Here is a 9,901-nt window from a genome sequence, read left to right as displayed (position 1 = left end):
TACCCCCATATCCCTACATATTTACCTGCTAACCCCTCTAACCTACGCATCTCAGGACACTACGGGGCAATTTTAGCATGGCCCATCAACCTAACACGCACATCTTTGGACTGTGGGAGGAAACCGGAGCACCCGGAGAAAACCCACGCAGACATGAGGAGAAGGTGCAAACTCCACACAGACAGTGACCAAAGCCGGGAATCGAACCCAGGTCGCTGGAGCTGTGAAGCAGCAGTGCTAACCACTGTGCTACCGTGCCGCCTTGTGGCGGTGAATAAAGGCACAAAGTTAGTCATCCCTCCTCACCTAGGCTTGTAACAATTTTAGAGGCATCCCAGACAGACAGTGACAAATTCAGGGGTTGCGCCTGGATCAACAACCTTTGGGGAATCTCACGTGGGGCTGGTTGTAACAATGGTGACTTTGTTGGAGCAATCCACCAACTATACCTGCAACACCACAATGGAAGAATGCACATCCATGCATTCAACAGAGGGGCACGTGGCAGCTCTAACACCACTTCCTTATGATCTGAGCACAGTCATAGATCCGGTTTGGAACGTGTGAATGCTGACAGCAGTGTAGAGTGGTCTGTCTCTCAGAAGAACTCCTATTATCTGATCGGCACCATTTGGTCTCCATTCTTGCTCATCCAGCACGCAGGCTCAGTATGATTTGATTTGATTTGATTTATTATTGTCACATGTACTGGGATACAGTGAAAAGTATTGTTTCTTGCACGCTATATGGACAAAACATACCGTTCATAGAGTACATAGGGGAGAAGGAAAGGAGAGGATGCAGAATGTAGTGTTGAAGTCACAGATAGGATGCAGAGAAAGATTAGCTTAATACATGGTAGGTCCATTCAAAAGCCTGATGGCAGCAAGAAAAAAGCTGTAAGTAGCACAGATCAGCTAGATAGTCAATATCTTTTCCCAAAGGTAGGGGAGTCTAAAACTAGAGGGCATAGGTTTAAGGTGAGAGGGGAGAGATACAAAAGTGTCCAGAGGGGCAATTTTTTCACACAGAGGGTGGTGAGTGTCTGGAACGAGCTGCCAGTGGTAGTCGTCGAGGCGGGTACAATTTTGTCTTTTAAAAAGCATTTTGACAGTTACATGGGTAAGATGGGTATAGAGGGATATGAGCCAAATGTGGGCAATTGGGATTAGCTTAGGGGTTTTAAAAAAAAGGGCGGCATGGACAAGTTGGGTCGAAGGGCCTGTTTCCATGCTGTAAACCTCTATGACTCTATGACCCTAGCCTCTCAGTGTGTACCTGCGTGAACATATTGTTATTTATGGAAGTTCCAAATGCTTGTCCTCCCACCAGTACCCACAGATGCCTGAATACTGGAGAATATGTAAGCAGTGGGCCAACATTGTAGAAATATAGGACACGCAGCACGTCCCACTGCGAACTTAGCTACCTTGATATAAAGGTTATTTCAGTTACCCAAGTTTCTTGCTGGAAACACCACAGAACCTCCTGCCACTGACAAAGCATTAAGGAGAAGTGGGAGGTTACAGTGGAGAGGCCTATCCACCAAATAAAAGTACATTGTTAAAAAAGAAATAAAATGTGTTTCAATATGGTTTTGTGACTGCTGACGTGGTATGTATGGAATGACTTAGGATAACATCTGGAAGAACAGTTGGCAGAATATCTTCCATATGGTTTTTAAAGAGGAGAATTACATTTCAACATTTGAATGATGTTATGTAGTTTACAAGAAGGGAATTTATAATAGCAGGTGTTTCCGCCAAACTCTGCTTCCTGGTGTTATTCTCTCTCCCCATTCTCTGCTGCCTGTTGCCCCCTCCCCTGTACTCTGTTCCTTGGCTCACACCTTCACAACACTTCACCCACCTTATCATGCTTTCTTCTTATTCCACCCCCCCCCCCCCCCGCCACCCCCCGTCCTCCCTCCTGGCCGCTCCCCATGCATCTTCCCTCCCATGTTGTGCTGCCTGGCTCTCGCCACTGACCAACACCACAATCTCCCCCCTCCCCCCCCCCCCCCCCCCCCTCCCCCGCCTGCCCCTCTCCTCCCCTGGTCTGCTCCAATCCTTGGGTCCCTATCCTTTCCCATGTTCTACTCTGTCACCTGAAGAAGGAGCGACACTCCAAAAGCTTGTGCTACCAAATAAACCTGTTGGATTTAACCTGATGTGGTGAGACTTTTTAACTGTGCTCTTCCTCCTCCTCAGACTCTTCCCTCCCTCCAAGTGCGTCTTCCCTCCCATCCTTTGTTCCCCGGCTCTCCCCCCCCGCCTCTTCAGACTCTGCTCCTTGGCTCTCCTCGCTCGCACTCCCCCCTCCCGCCCATGTTCCCGACCCCCTGCTGCGTTTCGCGTCCAGCCACCCACCACTTCACAGTGCCGAAGGATATGAAAGACTTTGTGCTAAACTGGCAAGTTAATGAGACATCATTGTTTGTCTCTCTGAAACGGCTTTGTATCTTAACCAACCCTGAAATCCCAATTATTTCCCTTTCTGCAGATCAATTCTACACGCACTTCCATGTGACCAGGTTGATTTAAAGCAAGTTGCGTGATTAAATTACAGCGCACGTTTCAAAGCTGCTTCAAGTTGGTAACTCACTTTTACAGCTGCTTAAATAGCAGGCACTGTGTTTCTGCAAATCACACATACACTTATCCCGATCATAGCTCCAGCGCTTCCACTTCACGCCTCTGCCAACATGCAGATTCTTTAATTGGTGTTGACACACGATTATTTAAAACTAAAGTTTTCATTGAGAATTGGCGTATTTGAAGAACACATTTTTCATCGCATGACCAAATCAAAGGCAAGTAACCAAACTGCGCAGGGAAAGTTCTGAATAGAAAACAATGAAACCATTTCCACTCAGAATTCTGTGTTTAGAATGATTGACTGCACATTTAGGTTATGTAACACTCTATGAATGGAGGGAATTGAGAGTGGATTCAAATTAAAACCACATGATTTGTTCTGTTGGATTCGATTCAATTTGGGTCTGGAATAAATTAACATCAAGTTCCCGATTTTGTTTTCTTTTCATTTTTGTTGTTGTCCTCCTAAAAGTTTACACATCTGGACGAGACAAGAGTTCACGTAGCACCCACAGTGCTCACATCATACAGGTATTACTTACCTGTGCAAATGAGTGATGACGCAGACCGCTTTACACAGTACTAACAATTAAACAGTAACGGATAATTAGGTATTCGGAAACAATTGGGTTTCACAGTGGACAAGCGGGATTTTCTTGATGGGTGGCTGCATACCAAATGGAGAGGCAGCATCAGGGCAAATTGGCCACTTAAGCACTGATGCCATAGAGATGGTTAGTGTGTGCTTTGTCATTTGCATGGATAGTGGAGAAATAATTGTTGCTTTTCTCACACATTTTCAATTCTGGGCACAAACAGCAAGCTACGTCTTGAGATTGGCATACATCTCACAGATGTTTCGTCTCTGTCTCTGTAGTGGGAGTATTAGGTTACATAAGTACATAGGGAATAGAAGCAGGTTTATACCATAAGGCCCCTCGGACCTGCTTCACTCATAAAGATCATGGCTGGCTCCCAGCCACTCCCCATATGGATCCCCGAGTGTCCAAAAATCTATCGATCTCAGCCTTTAATAAACTCAACAACTGTCTACATCCCTCTGGAATAGGGAATTCCAAAGATTCATAATCTCCCCGAATAAAGATATATCTCCTCAACTCAGCCCAAAATGGCTGTCCCCACGTCATGAGACAGCTGTCCTGTCAGATTCTCTTAGGATTTTTTACATCTCAATCCCAAAGATATTAGGCCCATGCTACTCAATCTCTCCTCCAAAACCAATTATCTCATCCCAAGAATCAATCACATTAATTTTTGTTACACGTCCTCTAAGCCAAGTATATACTTCCTTAGGTACAACTACTATGGGGGGAATTTTCCATTCTCGCCCACCGTGGGAATCACAGTAGTGGCCGGAGGGGGGAGGAGGGGGGTGGGGGGGGGAGGGGGGGGGGAGGGAGGGGTGGGGGGGGGGGTGGGGGAGGGGGGGGGGGGGGGGGGGGGGACCATGCAAACGTCCATTGACCTCGAGTGGGAATTTCCAGTCTTGGGGACAGCATGCCTGGAAATTCCCGCCTTATAATTGTACACAGTACACCAGGTATGATTTCACCAAAGCCCAATTTGCAGCAAGAATTCCTTACTCCAGGTGTTTCCAAGCTTTTCCATCTGTGGAACCCTTTGGACCTTGCAAGAGTACTGAAGGAACCCTGAAAAATCTTATTATTATGTTGAAGGGCCAAACCACAAATAAATGATTATCTTCCTGCAACAAGTACAAACGAAGAAAAATCTAATTTATGGAAGTATTTTCTAATTCTTGTATGTGTTTGCTATAAATAAAGTTCTCTTATTAAACAATGTACTTGGGTCTTTTTAATTGTCAATTTTAATGGGAGGATTATTGCTGCTTCTTTGGCTCAAATAGGAAGAGTGTTGCTGGAATGTTGGATTCTCACACAAACACTCGTCTCTCTCACACGTATATACACACATATTCATGTCACTCATACACTCACCTCAGCCCACCTCGCCCTCTCCCCCCATCCTCCCACAGCCCCACTTTCTCCCCCCTCAGGTCCCCCTCTCTCCCCCCTCACAGGCTGCTCTGTCTCTCCACCCACCCCATCTTAGACTCTGTGCTCCCTCCAGCTTGCAGGCCCTACTCTCTCCACCTCGCCCCTATTCTAGCCCACTCACAGATCCCATGTACCCCCTTCTCAAAGGCTCCACTCTCTTCGCGGGCACCACTCTCCCCTCCTCACGGGCACCACTCTCTCCTTCTCACAGACCCCACTCTTCCCTCCCCACTCACAGACCTCACTCTTCCCCCCCCTCACAGGCCCCAATCTCTCTCCTCCTCACAGGCCCCACTCCCCCCCCCCCCCCCCCCCCCCCTCACAGGCCGCAATCTCTCTCCTCCTCACAGGCCCCACTCCCCCCCCTCCCCCCCCCCCCCCCTCACAGGCCCCAATCTCTCTCCTCCTCACAGGCCCCCCCCCCCCCCCCCCCCTCACAGGCCCCAATCTCTCTCCTCCTCACAGGCCCCACTCCCCCCCCCCCCCCCTCACAGGCCCCAATCTCTCTCCTCCTCACAGGCCCCACTCCCCCCCCCCCCTCACTGGCCCCACTCTCTCCCCCTCGAAAGCCCCACTCTCTCCTCCCTCACAGGCCCCACTCTCTCCCCTTCACAGGCCCTACTTTCTGCCCCTCAAAAGACCCACTCTTCCCTCCTCACAGGTCCTGCTGTCGGTACTCACCCTGATCGATACAATTTATGTTTTGTGCTGTTTCCAGCTCTCTCAATCAGAGATTGGATTCTCGAAAAGCATGAAACTCAAATTGAATTGATTTGTCTGAGGCTTCTGCGGAACCCCTGGGTTCCACAGACCCGGTTTGCGAACCCCTGCCTTACTCCAAACCCTTGCAATAAAGGCCAACATACCATTTGCCTTCCTAAGTGCCTGCTCTTGCATATTAACTTCGATGTTTCTTGTACAAGGGCACCCAAGTTCCTCTGAAAACCAAAACTGAACAGCTTCTCAGCATTTAAAAATGTTTCTCTTTAACTATTTTTCTCATAAAAAGTGAATAACTTGTCTAAAGAGCCTTGGTGAGTTCCTGCAGTGCATCTTGTAGATGGTACACACTGCTGCTACTGTGCATCAGTGATGGAGTATGTGGATGTTTGTGGAAGGGATGCTAATCAGTGGGCTGCTTTGTCCTGGATGGTGTCAAGCTTCTTGAGTGTTGTTGGAGCTGCATTCACACGGGCAAGGGAAGAATATTCCATCACACTCCTGACTTGTGCATTGTAAATGGTGGACAGGCTTTAGAGAGTCAGAGGGTGAGCTGCTCACTGCAGGATTCCAAGCTTCTGACCTGCTCTATTTTTTAGAGCTAAAAGCTTTTATTATTCTCTAGAATATGATGCACACATTCAATGTTTCTTGCTTGCAGTTACAACCTGACCAACAATTTGCTACAGGTCTTTGTGCCCTTGTGCAGTCAGTCTGCGGCCACCGTTGGGATCCTTTTCATAGCGTCAGAGAGTCATTGAGATATACAGCACCAAAACAGCCTCTTCGACCCAACTCATCCATATCGACCAGGTTTCCTAAACTAGTCCCATTTGCCTACGTTTGGCCCACATCCCTCTAAACCTTTCCTATCCATCTCCCTGTCCAAATGTCTTTTAAATGTTGTAACCGTACCCAACTCTACCACTTCCATGTATGCACCACACTCTGTGTGAAAAAGTTGCCCCTAAGATCACTTTTAAATCTTTCCCCTCTCACCTTAAACCTAGCCCCTCTAGCTTTGGAATCTTCTCTCCGGGGTGGGGGGAAACCTTGGCTATTCACCTTATATATGCCCCTCAAGATTTTATAAACCTCTACAAGGTCACCCCTCAGCCTCACCATCTTCAGTCCTTTGAGAGCCTGCAAGCACCTTCCTGGCCACCGACTTGGAGCCACGACTGAAGTGACTGGGCTTCACACCATTCTGCTGGAGTCTGCCGTAAATCTTGGTCACGGTGTCGACTCCAACGCCACCCCACAGGTACAGGTGGCGAGCTGTGGAGGCAGCTCGGGTATAGAACCAATTCTCATCGTAAGGTGCCAGTTCTTTGTGTTTTCCCAACTTTACTATGTCGACCCAATCAGGAATCTTTAGTTTGCCAGACTACTTGAGAAAAGCATCCAGAGTTTTGACGAACTCCTGCTGATTTACGTCCTTAACTGTTACACCAGACATCTTGCTGCCTGTTGCCTCCTCTTCGGACGTAGGTGGGATGAAAACCTCCTGTTTTTCAGCCATGTTGGCCACTTAGAAATCTTTTGGGGAAAATGGCGCCTGATAGGCTAAAAAGCCTCCCTCTGCAGCATAACAATTCTGTGATAGCGTGATTGCAGGTAATAATTCCTCCCATCCCAGCCTCGAAGGGATCTATATTTACTTTTGCTACTCTTTTCCTTTATATATACGTGCAGCAGTTAACATAGAACATAGAAAGCCACAGCACAAACAGGCCCTTCGGCCCACAAGTTGCGCCGATCACATCCCCACCTCTAGGCCTATCTATAGCCCTCAATCCCATTAAATCCCATGTACTCATCCAGAAGTCTCTTAAAAAACCCCAACGAGTTTGCCTCCACCACCACCGACGTCAGCCGATTCCACTCACCCACCACCCTCTGAGTGAAAAACTTACCCCTGACATCTCCTCTGTACCTACCCCCCAGCACCTTAAACCTGTGTCCTCTCGTAGCAACCATTTCAGCCCTTGGGAATAGCCTCTGAGAGTCTACCCTATCCAGACCTCTCAACATCTTGTAAACCTCTATCAGGTCACCTCTCATCCTTCGTCTCTCCAGGGAGAAGAGACCAAGCTCCCTCAACCTATCCTCATAAGGCATGCCCCCCAATCCAGGCAACATCCTTGTAAATCTCCTCTGCACCCTTTCAATGGCTTCAACATCTTTCCTGTAATGAGGTGACCAGAACTGCGCGCAGTACTCCAAGTGGGGTCTAACCAGGGTCCTATAAAGCTGCAGCATTATCTCCCGACTCCTAAACTCAATCCCTCGATTAATGAAGGCCAGTACGCCGTACGCCTTCTTGACCGCATCCTCCACCTGCGAGGCCGATTTAAGAGTCCTATGGACCCGGACCCCAAGGTCCTTCTGATCCTCTACACTGCTAAGAATGGTACCCTTCATATTATACTGCTGCTTCATCCCATTGGATCTGCCAAAATGGATCACCACACACTTATCCGGGTTGAAGTCCATCTGCCACTTCTCCGCCCAGTCTTGCATTCTATCTATGTCTCGCTGCAACTTCTGACATCCCTCCAAACTATCCACAACACCACCTACCTTGGTGTCGTCAGCAAACTTACCAACCCATCCCTCCACTTCCTCATCCAGGTCATTTATGAAAATGACAAACAGCAAGGGTCCCAGAACAGATCCCTGGGGCACTCCACTGGTCACTGACCTCCATGCAGAGAAAGACCCCTCCACAGCCACTCTCTGCCTTCTGCAGGCAAGCCAGTTCTGGATCCACAAGGCAACAGCCCCTTGGATCCCATGCCCTCTCACTTTCTCAAGAAGTCTTGCATGGGGGACCTTATCGAACGCCTTGCTGAAGTCCATATAGACCACATCCACCGCTCTTCCTTCGTCAATGTGTTTGGTCACATTTCAAAGAACTCAACCAGGCTCGTAAGGCACGACCTGCCCTTGACAAAGCCGTGCTGACTACTTTTGATCATACTAAACTTCTCTAGATGATCATAAATCCTGTCTCTCAGGATCCTCTCCATCAACTTACCAACCACTGAGGTTAGACTCACCGGTCGGTAATTTCCCGGGCTGTCCCTGTTCCCTTTCTTGAATATAGGGACCACATCTGCAATCCTCCAATCCTCCGGAACCTCTCCCGTCTCCATCGACGATGCAAAGATCATCGCCAAAGGCTCCGCAATCTCCTCCCTCGCCTCCCACAGTAACCTGGGGTACATCCCATCCGGTCCCGGCGACTTACCAACCTTGATGCCATTCAATAGTTCCAACACATCCTCTTTCTTTATGTCCACATGCTCGATCCTTTCTGTCCACCGCAAACCAGCAGTACAACCACCCAGATCCCTTTCCACCGTGAATACCGAGGTAAAGTATTCATTAAGCAGCTCCGCCATTTCTAACGGTTCCGCACAAACTTTTCTCCCTTCACCTTTTAAGGGTCCTATGCCTTCACATCTCATCCTTTTACTCTTGACATATTTGTAGAAAGCCTTGGGATTCTCCTTAATCTTACCCGCCAAGGCCTTCTCATGACCCCTTCTCGCTCTCCTAATTTCCTTCTTAAGCTCCTTCCTACATCCCGTATACTCCTCTAAATCCTTAACACCTCCTAGCTCTCTGAACCTTCTGTACGCCTCTCTTTTCTTATTCACCAGGTTCATTACAACCTTCGTGCACCACGGTTCCCGTACCCTACCAACACCCCCCTGTCTCATCGGAACGTTGTCATGCAGAGCTCCAGACAAACATTCCTTGAAAATCCTCCACTTTCCTTCGGTACTTTTCCCCAAGAATGCCTCCTTCCAATTTACCCGTCTAATTTCCTCCCTGATGACACTGTATTTCCCTTTACTCCAGAGAAACACTTTTCTAGCCTGCCTGATCCTATCTCTTTCCAATGCTATCGTGAAGGAGATAGAATTATGATCGCTATCCCCAAGATGCTCACCCACCGAGAGATCCTCCACCTGTCCAGGTTCATTAGCCAGCACCAGATCAAGTACAGCCTCTCCTCTAGTAGGCTTATCCACATACTGTGTCAGGAAACTCTCCTGGACACACCTAACAAACTCCTCTCCATCCAAACCCCTAGCCCTAGGGATATTCCAATCTATGTTTGGGAAATTAAAATCTCCCATCATGACAACTCTGTTATTCCTACATCTCTCCAGGATCTGTTTCCCCATCTGCTCCTCAACATCTCTGTTACTATTGGGCGGCCTATAGAAAACACCCAGCAACGTTACCGACCCCTTCCTGTTCCTAACCTCCACCCACAGAGACTCCGTAGTCAATCGTTCCACGGCGTCCACCTTCTCTACAGCCGTGACACTATCCCTGATCAACAGTGCCACTCCCCCCCCTCTCTTGCCTCCCTCCCTGTCCTTCCTGAAACATCTAAAACCCGGCACCTGAAGCACCCAGTCCTGTCCCTGAGACATCCAAGTCTCCGTAATGGCCACCACATCACAATTCGAAGCAGCAATCCACGCTCTAAGCTCATCCACTTTATTCACTACACTCCTGGCATTA

General features: G+C 48.5%; 1 pseudogene; it reads right to left on the bottom strand.

Moving 5' to 3' along the window:
- Positions 1–5,997: 5,997 nt before the first annotated feature.
- LOC144479754 (small ribosomal subunit protein eS19-like) lies at positions 5,998–6,815 on the bottom strand (annotated as a pseudogene).
- Positions 6,816–9,901: the final 3,086 nt, after the last annotated feature.

The sequence above is a fragment of the Mustelus asterias genome, chromosome 26 (genome assembly GCF_964213995.1).
Source record: "Mustelus asterias chromosome 26, sMusAst1.hap1.1, whole genome shotgun sequence".
NCBI classification, from domain to species: domain Eukaryota; kingdom Metazoa; phylum Chordata; class Chondrichthyes; order Carcharhiniformes; family Triakidae; genus Mustelus; species Mustelus asterias.
Note: the sequence above shows the minus strand (reverse complement) of the source record. Positions and strands in the feature narration are given on the sequence as shown.